The 12,771-nt window shown below is 41.0% G+C and overlaps 1 long non-coding RNA gene across 8 annotated transcripts in view; it reads right to left on the bottom strand.

The window, feature by feature from the left end:
- Nucleotides 1-12,771, bottom strand: part of LOC102161179 (uncharacterized) — a 708,589-nt gene that overhangs the window by 91,039 nt on the left and 604,779 nt on the right. The window lies entirely within an intron of this gene.

Below are 12,771 nucleotides of genomic sequence, written 5' to 3'. Positions count from 1 at the left end.
CACAGTTCTGGAGGCTGGGAAGTCCAAGATCAAGGTACTAGAAAACCTGGAGTTCCCCTTCCTGGTTTGTAGACAGCTATGTTCTCGTTGTATTTTCACATGGCAGAGAGAGAGAGCTCTGGTCTCCTCACCCCCTTATAAGGGCACTAATCTCATTCATGAGGGCTCCACCTCCCTGACCTAATGACCTCTCAGAGAGCCTACTTCCAAATACCAGCACATTGGGGATTTAGGCTTCAACATGCATTTGGGGGAGACACAAATATCCAATCCATAGCAGTTTTCCCTAGTCTCCTAGTAATTTCTCTGAAACCTCAATACCCTTTAATGGATTTGGGGTCATTCCAGTTTAAGGAATATGGCACACACCAGAGAAAGCATGTGAGGACCTCAGGAGACTCATGTGCCAGATGAGTGGATCTCAGTTTAGAAGACACAGTCTTACTCTTCACTATATTTCTGCCATGATTTATAGAATAAACCCCTCAATCTTCCTAAATCTGCTTTATTTTCTAAATAAAGTAAAATGAATGGTTCTCATATCCTTGCTTCAGAGAAAGTCATGAGCATAGAGAGAGCAGTTTAAGGGGGGGGGGTGGTTAGTAGATCAGAGGAATGAAGATGGGTGGCTGGAGGAGAGCACTGCTCTGGTTGTTCTTGCTGCACCTTCTGCTAACACTGGAGCAGAAGCCAAGCTTCAACAGCTCCTAAACCTGCAGGTTCTGAGAAGAGGGACGCAGCTCAGTTTTTAATGCTCTGTAGTAAAACCAGGGTAACAACTCAGGGCCACTGAACACAGCTGGCAAATGACAGAACTGGTTTCATCAGGAATGTTGTCGGGCTCCATGGGTTGGAGAAAATGGTAATCAGGATGGGGGGGTTTCTTGGCAGGCCCCCTTCAGAAGAGGTGTGGAAAGCTCCCACTGTCCAAGTGGGATTCAAGGAACACCTTGATAGAAGGTGTGAGGGGCTTCTTATTTCATCTGAACCATTGTTTCCATCCCTGCCCTTTACCAGAATTATCAAGCCACTCATTTGTATCAGTACTTGTGCTGATCTCTCAACAGAAATGTCTTTATGGTTCCAATTCAGATCATGTGGGTGCCTAGAAAGAGATGTTACTCTTTCCAAAGCCATGCCAAGATTGCTTCCAGCCTAAACCCAGGGGCCCCTTGCTTGGGATGTCTCCAGATGAAAAGTAACAAAGATTGAAGAAGTACAGACCTGCATAATTAAAAAGTATATAGACATAATATTTCTAGAAACCTCTTTTTTCTTCTCTTTTTAGGGCCACACCTATAGCATATGGTCAAATGGAGCTGCAGCTGCTGACGTACATGACAACCACAGAAATGCTGGATCCTTAACCCACTGAGCAAGGCCAGAGGTCAAACCTGCCTCCTCGTGGACATTAGGTCTTGTTTTTGTTTGTTTGTTTGTTTGTTTGTTTTGTCCTATGAGGGCCGCACCTGTGGCATAAGGAGGTTCCCAGGCTAGGGGTTGAATCGGAGCTGTTGCCGCTGACCTATGCCAGAGCCACAGCAGCGCCAGATCCCAGCCGTGTCTGCGACCTACACCACAGCTCATGGCAACACCAGATCCTTAACCCATTGAGTGAGGCCAAGGATCAAACCTGCAGCTTCATGATTCCTAGTCAGATTCATTTCCGCTGTGCCACCACAGGAACTCCTATGTCGCATTCTTAACCTGCTGATCCATGATGGGAACTCTAGAAACCCTTTATTAAGTTACAGAAAATCTAAGTTTCTAAATGCCTTGGTTGAGTTCATCTCTAAATATCTTTGGGGAAAGTATGATGTCTGTTAATCCCCTCTTCTGCTTCCACAGCTCAGGGCTTAGGAATACAGAAACTATCCCCTTGAAAACCCACAAGATAAGCCTTCCTTCTGCCTCTACTTCTTCAGCCACTGGGGAGAGGTTAGGAATGTATGGACAATAACTACGATATTGTAATACACCTGCAAGAATAAGTTTTCTATAATAAAGACACACTTGTTTCTGTACAGAGGAGAGTGTTACTGTTTAGCTTAGAGATGTTTTAAGAGGTCTTTTTAAAATATAGATATAAAGGAAAAATGAGTGCACAAAATAAATTCAGGCTTCCAAAGGATATTTGTGACTTTGGGGGAAACTGGGTGAATATATAAAGCATGATGTGAAATTCCATTATGAGTTTTTAGAACTGGTTGAGACAGAAACTAAAGAACAGAAATCAATGGTCATTTCTCAGCCTCAGACAAAGTTAATAGTTACTGCCTTAAGAATCTGATTATAGTTAATCCTCCAGTGCTAATTTTCTTCAATATATTTATTAACAACCTGGAAGTGCAAAATGTGCTGATAAAAAATAATTACACAGTCTGTCAAAGCTGGGAGAAATTGTGGGGAAGGCAGAAATAAGTCACCAAGGTGGCCAAGGAAAGAAATTCAGCTTAGATAAGGAAAAGTAATGCTACATTGGAAATCATTTTCAATAATCTTTCCAAAATCCCTTAAAGTGAATATGAGATGTTAGAGGGAAGCCATTACATGGAGTAACACCCCAGCCCCCCCTCCCTTGATTCTAAGGACCAAGTTCAGTTTCAGCCAGATCAGTTTAAATAAGACAGCAGAATTCAGAAATAGCCTGAAAAGGATGACCCAAGTAATAACAGGGAAAAAAAAGGCTGAACATGCTGTTCTGGGGAGAGATGTTAACACATAATAAGTTCAATGTGGTCTACCTTGACTCCAAGAACTGGAGTGAGTAATTGGAAACAATTGCTGTACCTTAGCTGTCCCTTGCATTATTCACAATTCATCGTATGAATAGCTATTCTGAAATATTATCTCCCTAACCTGTGCCTTCAAAATGGGTCAATTAATTCAAAATGCCTCCTCAATTAACAAACTTAAAAGACTGATCTATTAACTCTATAAATCATCAGCAGAAGGGGAAAGGGTTCTACATGATGGAAACTTTTCCCTGTGTTCTCACCTCATTCTTCTTCTGCTTCCACACTTCCAGGGACTCATGGAATCTGTCATAAAGGACCAAGTTCAAGTATTCTGCTTTCCTACCTGCCAAATACTATTCAACTTTTTTAAAATTTGGTTTTTGACCCTCTGACTTTCCAATTAAGAGGGCCGGGCTTTGGTTTGGCTTTTAGAAGGAGAGAAAACAGAGAAATTATTGATATATAAGTAGAGCTGTTCACTTTGCAGCACATTTGTATAATCTGTGTCATCAACTGTAATTTTTGTGGATTTGGACTGTCCATCAGCAAGAGTCTGATTCCAGAATGCCAGCCTCCACATTTCTGAATTATCTCATCATTCCCAACCAGTCAAATGATATAGATGCTGGAAATACAACCTTGGCTCTTTTGCTATACATCGAATTGAAGTATTACAAATTGAACAAGGCATCACAAAGGATCCAGAGATGCCTATCTTCTGGACCGTCTTGGAAGATTTTCAAAAAGCAACTTTCCACTGAAAATACTGTCATTGGGATGCAAGATAAGATGACAAAGTAAAGATAATGCTGCCCCTTTATTTTCCTTTCTATAAACCAAAATCAAGGCAGAAGAGGGGGCAGGAGAGGAAAACCAAAATAAATACTGCTTTTTACATGAAAATAGAATCACTTAGAACCCAAACCTATATATATATATACACACACATGTATAAAGCCTACCAGCACAGTGAAAATTGCGGCAGAGTGAAAGAGGACAGACACCATGAGAGGATGCCTGTTCCAGTCAATCTCAAAGAACATCTCCAAAGCAGTTGTCCAGGTTTGTCAAACTTGGGAGCCCTGGCAAATGGCCACACACTCAAGGTTGGGGACTGACAGGCTGTAGCTGTACTATAGAGGGACCAGGGGAAGCCACCCCTTGCATGGACTTGAAATCAGTCAAGGTCTGGGAAACCCCAACCTTTGAAATTGGAGTAACATGACTGTATTAGTTTGTTTGGGCTGCCCTAATAAAGTACCATAGACTGGGTGGCAGGAACCACAGAAACAGACTCTTGCAGTTTTGGAGGCGCCAGGTCCAACATGAAGATGTCATCAGAATTGGTTCTTTCTGAAAGTGCCCAGGAAGGATCTGGTCCATGTCTCTCTCGTAGATTCTGGTGGTTGCTGGGCATCTGTGGAGTTCCTTGGCCTGTAGATTTTTGGCTCTGTCCCTGCCTCTGTCATCACACAGTTTCTCTTCTCTGTGTGTTTGTCTCTATGTCTCTTCCCTTCTCATAAGGACATCAGTCATATTGGATTAAGGGTCTCCCCTACTTCAGTATGACCTCATCTTAACTCATTTCATCTCCAATGACCTTAATTCCTAATAAGGTCACATGCCAAGGTTCTAGGAAGGACATGCCTTTGAGGGAACACTGTTTATCCTACCTCTATGACCCAGGGTGGCTAGTACCTCCAGGCTTCTGGCAGAAGCAATAGGAAAATGGAGGAAAATACCATCATCCCATGCCTTATATTATTACTCATCCTGAAAGTGGAACCATCATCCAGTAACAATTGTTACAGATCAAAATTATGGAGTTTCTAGGCTTCAACTAAAAGAAAAAGAGAAAAGAATCTTTAGTGTAAATACATACATACATACATACATCAAATAATCAGGTACCCATGAGAGATAAAAAAATAAGAATAAAAATTAGCTTCAGACTTCTCTACTGAAGCATTCAGACCAAGGCATATAAGTTCTCATAGAAAGAAAGCATGACTCAAGAATGTATGCCTTGTTTTAATATTGCTCAAAAAGAAAAGCAATTGATTGGCACAGAATGCAGTGCTCATAACACTTTGAAAAGAGTTAACAGAGGATTGGAATACCATTTAGCAAAACTGAGCAGAGTTAAAAATGTTCCTACTCTTCAGCCCTTTCAAATCACCCCTAAGCATACAATGTAGAGAGACTTTTACGCATGTAACAGTGAGCAGCTTACAAATGTTCAAGGAAACATTGTTTACACAGACCCTATACCTTAGGAAGCAACCTAAATATTCATCAATAAGAAACTGTGTTATATTTCAGGAGCTGGCAAACTATCTTTGTAAAGGACCAGACAATAAATACTTTCAGCTTTGCAGGTCATTTGTTCTTTGCCTGCACTACTTAATTCTGCTGTTAAAAAAAAAAAAAAAAAAGACTTTCTTTTCTCCATTTTATATTCTTGCCTCCTTGGATGAAGATTAGTTGCCTATGGGTGTCCGGGTTTATTTCTGGGTTTTCTGTTTTGTTCCATTGGTCTGTATGTCTGTCTTGGTACCAGTACCACACTGTCTTGACGACTGTGGCTCTTAAATATTGCCTCAAGTCTGCTTGGTTTTTGTTCCTCGGGATTGCTTTGGCAATTCTTGGTCTTTTGCGGTTCCATATAAATTTTTGGATTATTTGTTCTAGTTCTGTGAAAAATGTCATAGGTAATTTGATAGGGATTGCATTGAATCTGTAGATTGCTTTGGGTAATATGGCCATTTTTACAATATTAATTTTTCCAACCCAGGATCATGGAGTATCTTTCCATTTCTTTACATCTTCTTTAATTTCCTTCTTGATTAATGTTTTATAGTTCTCAGCATATAAGTCTTTTGCCTCCTTAGTCAGGTGTATTCCCAGATATTTGATGTTTTGGAGTGGAATAAGTCAGAAAGAGAAAGACAAATACCACATGATATCTCTTATATCTGGAATCTAATGTATGGAACAAATGAACCTTTTCAAAGAAAAGAAAATCATGGACTTGGAGAATAGATTTGTGGTTGCCAAGGGGGAGGGGAAGGGAGTGGGATGGATTGGGTCCTTGGGGTTAATAGATGCAGACTCCTGCCTTTGGAGTGGATTGGCACTGAGATCCTGCTGTGTAGCACTGGGAATTATGTCTAGTCACTTACGATGGAGCATGATAATGTGAGAAAAAAGAATGTATACACATATGTGTAACCGGGTCACCATGCTGTGCAGTAGAAAATTGACAGGACACTGTAAACCAGCTATAATGGAAAAAAATAAAAATCATTACACTAAGTTAAAAAAAAAAGCCAAAAATGATTCATCAATAAATGGGAATGACTGTGTTCCAATAAAGCTTTATTTACAATATCAGGTGACAGGCTAGGTTTGGAGAACCCCTTGTGCCTAAGGAAATAACAAAAATTAATGAAGAATGTGCAAAGAAAAAAATGGAAGGATACACACTAAATCTATAAAACACCTTTAAGGGGAAAATAGATGAATAAAGAAACTGTAGTTAAAGGACTGTCAGATAAAATACTTAAACCAGTGAGTTTATTTCAAATCCAAATGCAGATATTAGGTACAAACAATTGGCTACTTGTAAAAGCACAAAGAGTCATGAATCTTCGGATAGATTGGAGCCAAAGACAATATGTATGTTATTGATGAAAATTTCAAACTAATACTTTAAAGCACTATACCTGGGAGAAACATTTTGATTTTCCAAAATTCCATCTCCATAAAAATATATTTCTTTTTTAAGAAAATAACTTTCTACTGGAGAAAATAATTTTAAATTAAAATATTTTTTTCAAAATATTTTAATAAGTTCAAAAACAGATATTTAAGGGGATAGAATTTTAATCGCAAAAAAGTCAGCAATTTCCCTGTTGTCTTTGTTTTTTGTTTTTGTTTTGTTTTTTGGCTGCACCCATAGCTCATGGAAGTTCCCAGGCCAGGGATCGAATCTGAGCCACCGTTGCAATCTTCTAATAGACTGGAGTACCACAGCTGCGACAACACCAGATCCTTACACTCTGCGCTGGGCTGGGAATCGAACCTGCACTGCTGCAGTGATCCAAGACCCTGCAGTCAGATCCTTAACCTGTGCCACAGTGGGAGCTACAGCAGTTTCCCTATTATATGAAAAAATAAGCTCCTCAATTTTATCTCTCAGTAGCCCCAACACAGAGACAATCTCTTGTTAATTCTCTAACAGACCCTTCACTTGCTCCATTTCTGGCCCCTGAAAACCCACAGGTGTAGAGAAGAGCTGGGGAGGAATCACATATTTATCAATTTCTGAAAAATTAGATTCAAAACTATGAACAAAACAAGAAAGAATTTTAAAAACTGTGCATGAATAAGTATCTACTGAGTACATATCTGATGCTTTGCCAGTGCATGGCTGAGGATGAGGATTATGTCACCCTACAAATGGCAAAGGAATTATGCCAAGAAGGCTTTGGAGATGAGAAATGAAGGAGATGGAGGAATTCCTACCAGATATGTTTGATATTAACAACAACAGGAATTGTGATAGGTTTTGACGGTGATAGGTCAAAACTGAGATTCCAAGGTGTCAAATAATTTGTCCATAGGCCACACACAAAAATGTGGTGGATCCAGGGTTCAAATCCAAGCTGGTGAACCCCCAAATGAATATTTTCCATAAGTAATTAGAGCTGCCATATTGCAGAAGCTGGAACATATTCTTTAGGAGAATCCTGCTTCAGGACATGGAAATATAATGACTGAGTATTTTCTGGGTTGCAAAGGAAGGAGCTGGATGATTCAATAATAACCACCCATCACTTCATGCTTATCTACTATGAGTGTAGCACTATATCAAGCCCTGGGCAGAAACAGAGAAAATCCAGGAGAAAAGAACTAATAGTCAAGCACATTACACACAAAACAGGTGTCCTCACTAAATATTTTTTGAATTAATGGATGGATGAATGAGTCAATTCCAAGGTCAATATTGTGGCCGTTGGTTGGATGATAGTTGTCCTAGAATAGTAGCATACCTATACCAAGGATTCATGACCACTTTTTGGAAGATGCAAGCTCCAAAGTGCTTACAAAGGGATCTCTGCCTCTGTCTCTATCTGTCTGTCTGTCTGTCTCTCTCACATGGGGATATAAATATATACACACACACACCCCAGGGAGGAGGGGGCTCCTAGACTCCCCTGGAGGCAAGTTCTGCCCTAGACTTGGCAAACTGCCTTTTCTGCCCAACCCACAAGATTGTGCATCTGAAGTGAAGTGGAAAATAAAGGCTGAAATAAAGCCATATTTGGGCGCAAACCTTGAGAGATGAAAAGAAGAAAGGAGTGCAAGCCCAATTAGAGAGCGTTAAATACAAAGTGCTATCAGACAGAGGCAGAAGATGGGCGAGCTACAACCTGTCAGCTCTGAGAACAAACTCCAGGTGTTCGGCACTTCTCACTGCTTCCCCCTCCCTTTCTCTCTTTGCTACACTAAGAAGAAGAGACACCCTCCAAGTCTCTTCAATGTGTTTGGGTGGGATTATTTCCCATCACTGACAGAACACATTATCCTGAGGCTCCAGCACGGACAGGAGGAAAGAGGGGGAATCCTCGAATTCATTCCTCACCATTCTGATGGCCCAGGCAGCAATCATATTTTCCTGCAAAATAATCTCAACTAAGAGAGCAAGAGAAAGATGCTTCCTCCTTCAAGGCAAGAAAGATGCTCTAGGGATAAAATGGAAGTGTTCAAGATTGTTGTACTCATCCTGGAAAGGCATTCAGTTGTCAAATACTGGCTAGGAAGGACAGGAATAAAAAGAGATGTGTAGCTGATTTACTTTGCTGTGCACCTGAAACTAACACAGCTTTGTAAGTCAACTCTACGCCAATAAACTTAAATTCAAAAAAAAAATTTTAAAAGAAACTTGCAGAGTTTCCCTTGTGGCTTGGGGGTTAAGAACCAGACATAGTGTCCATGAGGATGCAGGTTCAACCCCTGGCCTCGCCCAGTGGGTTAAGGATCCCACACTGCCAGAAGCTTCATCATAGGTCATAGATGCAGCTCAAATCTGGTGTTGCTGTGGTTGTGGCGGAGCCCTGCGGCTGTAGCTCCAATTCGACCCCTAGCCCAGGAATTCCCAAATGCAATGGGAGCGGCTGTAAAAAGAAAAAAGGAAAAGAAAAGAAACTTGCAAAGCAAAACAACTAAACAACCAGAAAAAAAAGAGATGGAAAGAGAATACAGGAGATGCAGACTTCATTACGGTGGAGGCTCTGTAAGACGGAGGCGTGTGTGTACCTTCCCCTCACCAGAAGATTCAGGAAGAAAGGCTTCTTGTAATTCTGCAGCCCAGTGCTGACAGCCCTTGGCATATTTTCAGCATGAGGTACATTAACAAATAAGGAAAAGCATCCCCCTGGGCCTCTAATAACATTTATTTCATGCATCATTTCCTCCGAGGAATAGTAGGCCGTGTATTTTTTATTCCTGGTGTGTCCTGTCTAAGAAATAATGGCCAAGTTCACCTGTTTACTTCTGTGTATTTTACAGCCCTCCTTAAGCTTTGTCTTTCCCCAGCTCTTCTTTCTCCGCACTCTACACCATGCAAGTCTAAAGAAAAGGGATACGGATGCTAGTGTATGTATTGAGCATATTTAGTATTTACCAAGTATTTAGCAAGATTTACTGACTTTGTGGTGTCTTGGACAAGACATCTTGAAGTTTCCATTGTGGTTCAGCAGTAACGAACTTGACTAGTATTTATGAGGATGCAGGTTCCTGACCTCATTCAGTTAAGTATCTGGCATTGCCATGAGCTGCAGTGAAGTTTGCAGACACAGCTCAGATTCTGCATTGCTGCAGCTGTGGCAGAGGCTGGCAGCTGCAACTCTGATTTGACCCCTAGCCTGGGAATGTTCATATGCCACAGGTGTGGCCCTAAAATGACAAAAAAAAAAAAAAACCTCAGATCCTTGATGGAGGAAGACAAGTAAGAATCCAATATAAATTAATCAAATGGTCTACGCAGTTCAAACTGAAATTAAGATAAATAGGCAAAAATTAGGGTGATTCCCAAGCTTTATCAGTTCTGTCAGTTCTAAGCGCCCACAGGTCTTCTTGGCTTTTCTACTGACCAGGGTTAACCTGAATCTAAATATATGCTTCGTGGCCATCTGCACAGAAGGTCCAGCCCAGAAAACATCCTTCTTGACCCTACAATGAGACTACTATGCTCCCAAGGCCCATGTTGGGTGCTTAACAGAGTAATTCCAAATTCCAACTTCCCTTTTCTTCACTTCCTCACCAAACCCATGGGCCTTAATTCCAAAAGTCCCACCAGGGCCTGTTCTGGAAAGAAAATGGAAAGTTGATCTTTGTACAGATCAAAGGTCCTCTTTCCCCAGTTCATAGCCTCATAATAAAATAAGCCCCCACAAACCACCCAACCAGAGTGGGCAGTGGGACGGTCCAGCCTAGTCCTGGAACAGATCTCACCCAGCTCCGTCTGACCCTCCTCCAGGGAAACAGCAAAGCCTGGCACCACATATGCTCCAGGCTGCAAAGCCTTAAGCTGCAGTATTGACATAGAAAAATGGTTGTGATAAAATGTTAAATGTAAAACAGAATATGGAACTGTGTCTACATTACAGTTATAACCACATAAAAATGTATTCATTTGGTCAGAGAACACAGAACATGAAGAGATGAAAGTGGCCATTTACTGCAGTGGTGAATCACAGGCAAAGATTTTCTTTCATTTCAATTTTCATTAACATCTCATGTTATTTGTGTGACATGGAAAATAAATGAAATGTCTGATCACGTCAAGCTGTGTACTACAGTTAGCACTGTTGTAAGCCAAACTCGCAGTTCAATTTCCTCAAACCTACAAATACGCTGACAATACAACCAGCTCCCCATAGCAGCAGTCCTGCAAATCTGGCTACAGAGATACCCAACCAAACCTTCTAACCAGGATTATTCATTCAGATTGCCCTATCTGGAGGTTGTCAAGGATTGTGGTAGCTTTTGAAAAGATGAGGAATAAGATGGCCATATTACCTTAGCCTAAAATTTAAACCAGAACAGAGGCATTTATCTTCTGCTGTCTTTTCAACCCCCTAGGAAAATGTCAAGCTTTCATGTGTGTGTGTGTGGGTATCAAGCCATGTCCTCATCATTTGTAAGTGTCCGGATTTGGTTAATAGCATGTGAAGTTCTATACTACTGACACCATTACGTCAGTTTAAGGAGTTCTTGAATATTTCACCATGTGTTCAGAGTGGCACTCAAAACTGCAAGGGCCTGGAAAGAAATAAAGGAAAAAAGGTGCCCTGTCCTGGATGATTTCAACTAGGGATGCTCAAGTTAGATGTGGGGTATGGTGGTCACAGAAGATTTGAAGGAGGTGAGCTATGTTAATACAAGGGGCACTGTTTCCCACACTGTGCTCGTGTAAGCTGGCATATTCGTCACTTAAAAACCATCACTCTTAAGAAGGAACACAGAACAATGCTGTAAATCAGCTGCTCAGCACATATTATATAAGGAAGGAGGGGGGAGGAAACTAGATGGCAGAATAGTCTTTGTGAAAGGAGAAAAAAAATAGTAAAACAGAAAATGAGTAATTAGGTTGAGAAAGAATTTGTGTAAAGATAGTCCAGGAAAGATTTACAGCAGTAATCCCCAATCTCTTTCACCACCGAGGGCCACCTTTATTACTCTTCTCCATAGGGTGCACATTTTCACAAATTTTTGTCTACTAACTACACAACATTTATTGCTTGCTGATTAATTTGGCTCATTGTGTGTGTTCTCTGACAACATGCAGAATTGCCATCGGAGCTTTTAATCATCCCAAACTGATCTTAGTACATCTGATTTTAAATGATTCCCCCCTCAAAAAAAAAAAAAAAGTGACTTAGTGGTTAGTCATCACAGCCTTGCTGCAGAGAACTACTTATTTTTATTATACTAAAAATAGCCCAAGGGTCCAACTATCTCAGAGCGCCAAGGGCTACAGGAACCTCAAGGTCAAAGCCATGGTGGTCAGGTCCTGAGCGCCCAAGAATACCAGAAAGGATGGAGAACAGGCTCATGCAGGAGACAGCTGGGCTTGAAGGTGGCCAAGATGCCCTGGTGAAGATGCTCAGGATGCCCCTGGAAAGTCCCACATCCATGGGGGCCACTGGCCAATGGGTGAGGGGCCGAGAAAGTCTGGGGAGAGACAAGTGGCCTTCCTGCATGTGCTTGATTTCCATTTCCCAATTGCTCCTCCAATGTCTCTTTCATTACCTTTCCCAGCATTTCTTTTTTTTTTTTTTTTTTTTTGATAATCATGTTTTTAAAAATTGCATTTATTTCTTTGGGTTTTAAAGAAGAAGTGACTCATCAGTCTTTTTCTGGAGATCTAAGCTATGTTAAGATTGCCCTTAACCATGGATTGCCCTTGTACCTTCAAGGGTGGACTTTCTGTGATCCTACTCTGGACTCAGTTGTACCCTGGAAATTACAAATGGAAGAAAAGAAAGAAAAAAATCTGTATGCCTTTCACCCACAATGAGCTTTATAAATGGGATTCTAATTGAAGTGCAGAGTTTGTCAGGAAGAAGAAAAAAGGCTGAACCCAGCAGGGGACCATGTTGGGTCAGCAGTGTTTGTGGGCAGCACGGGTAGATGCACAACTGCTCTAACAGAAGAAGCAGGACAGCCATTCACTGGGCAAAGCCTGAGGGTGCAGAAGCTCTCAGGACAGGAATTTAGTTTTAATATATAATTAAATCACCACTCCAGCAGTTACTTCCCAAAGCCCCATAACACATTAAAGGAGAAAACCCCTACCAAAGGACTAGCATTCTTTCACTTTAACCCAGCAACTTGCTAGGTAATTTAACCACAGAAATCTTCTTCTGTGGCGATATATATACTAAGACTCTTCACATCCTATTAATTCAATGGGAACAGTGAGCAGAGGATTTCGAATATGGAAAAGCCTCATGCTGGCTCAGTG

Source organism: Sus scrofa, chromosome 1, assembly GCF_054392235.1.
Source record: "Sus scrofa isolate SSC_HxYL_T2T_F1_AM1 chromosome 1, Sscrofa_HxYL_maternal_Yorkshire_Landrace_v2.0, whole genome shotgun sequence".
Taxonomy (NCBI): domain Eukaryota; kingdom Metazoa; phylum Chordata; class Mammalia; order Artiodactyla; family Suidae; genus Sus; species Sus scrofa.
The sequence above is the reverse complement of the archived record's forward strand: the minus strand, read 5'-3'. Positions and strand labels throughout refer to the sequence as shown.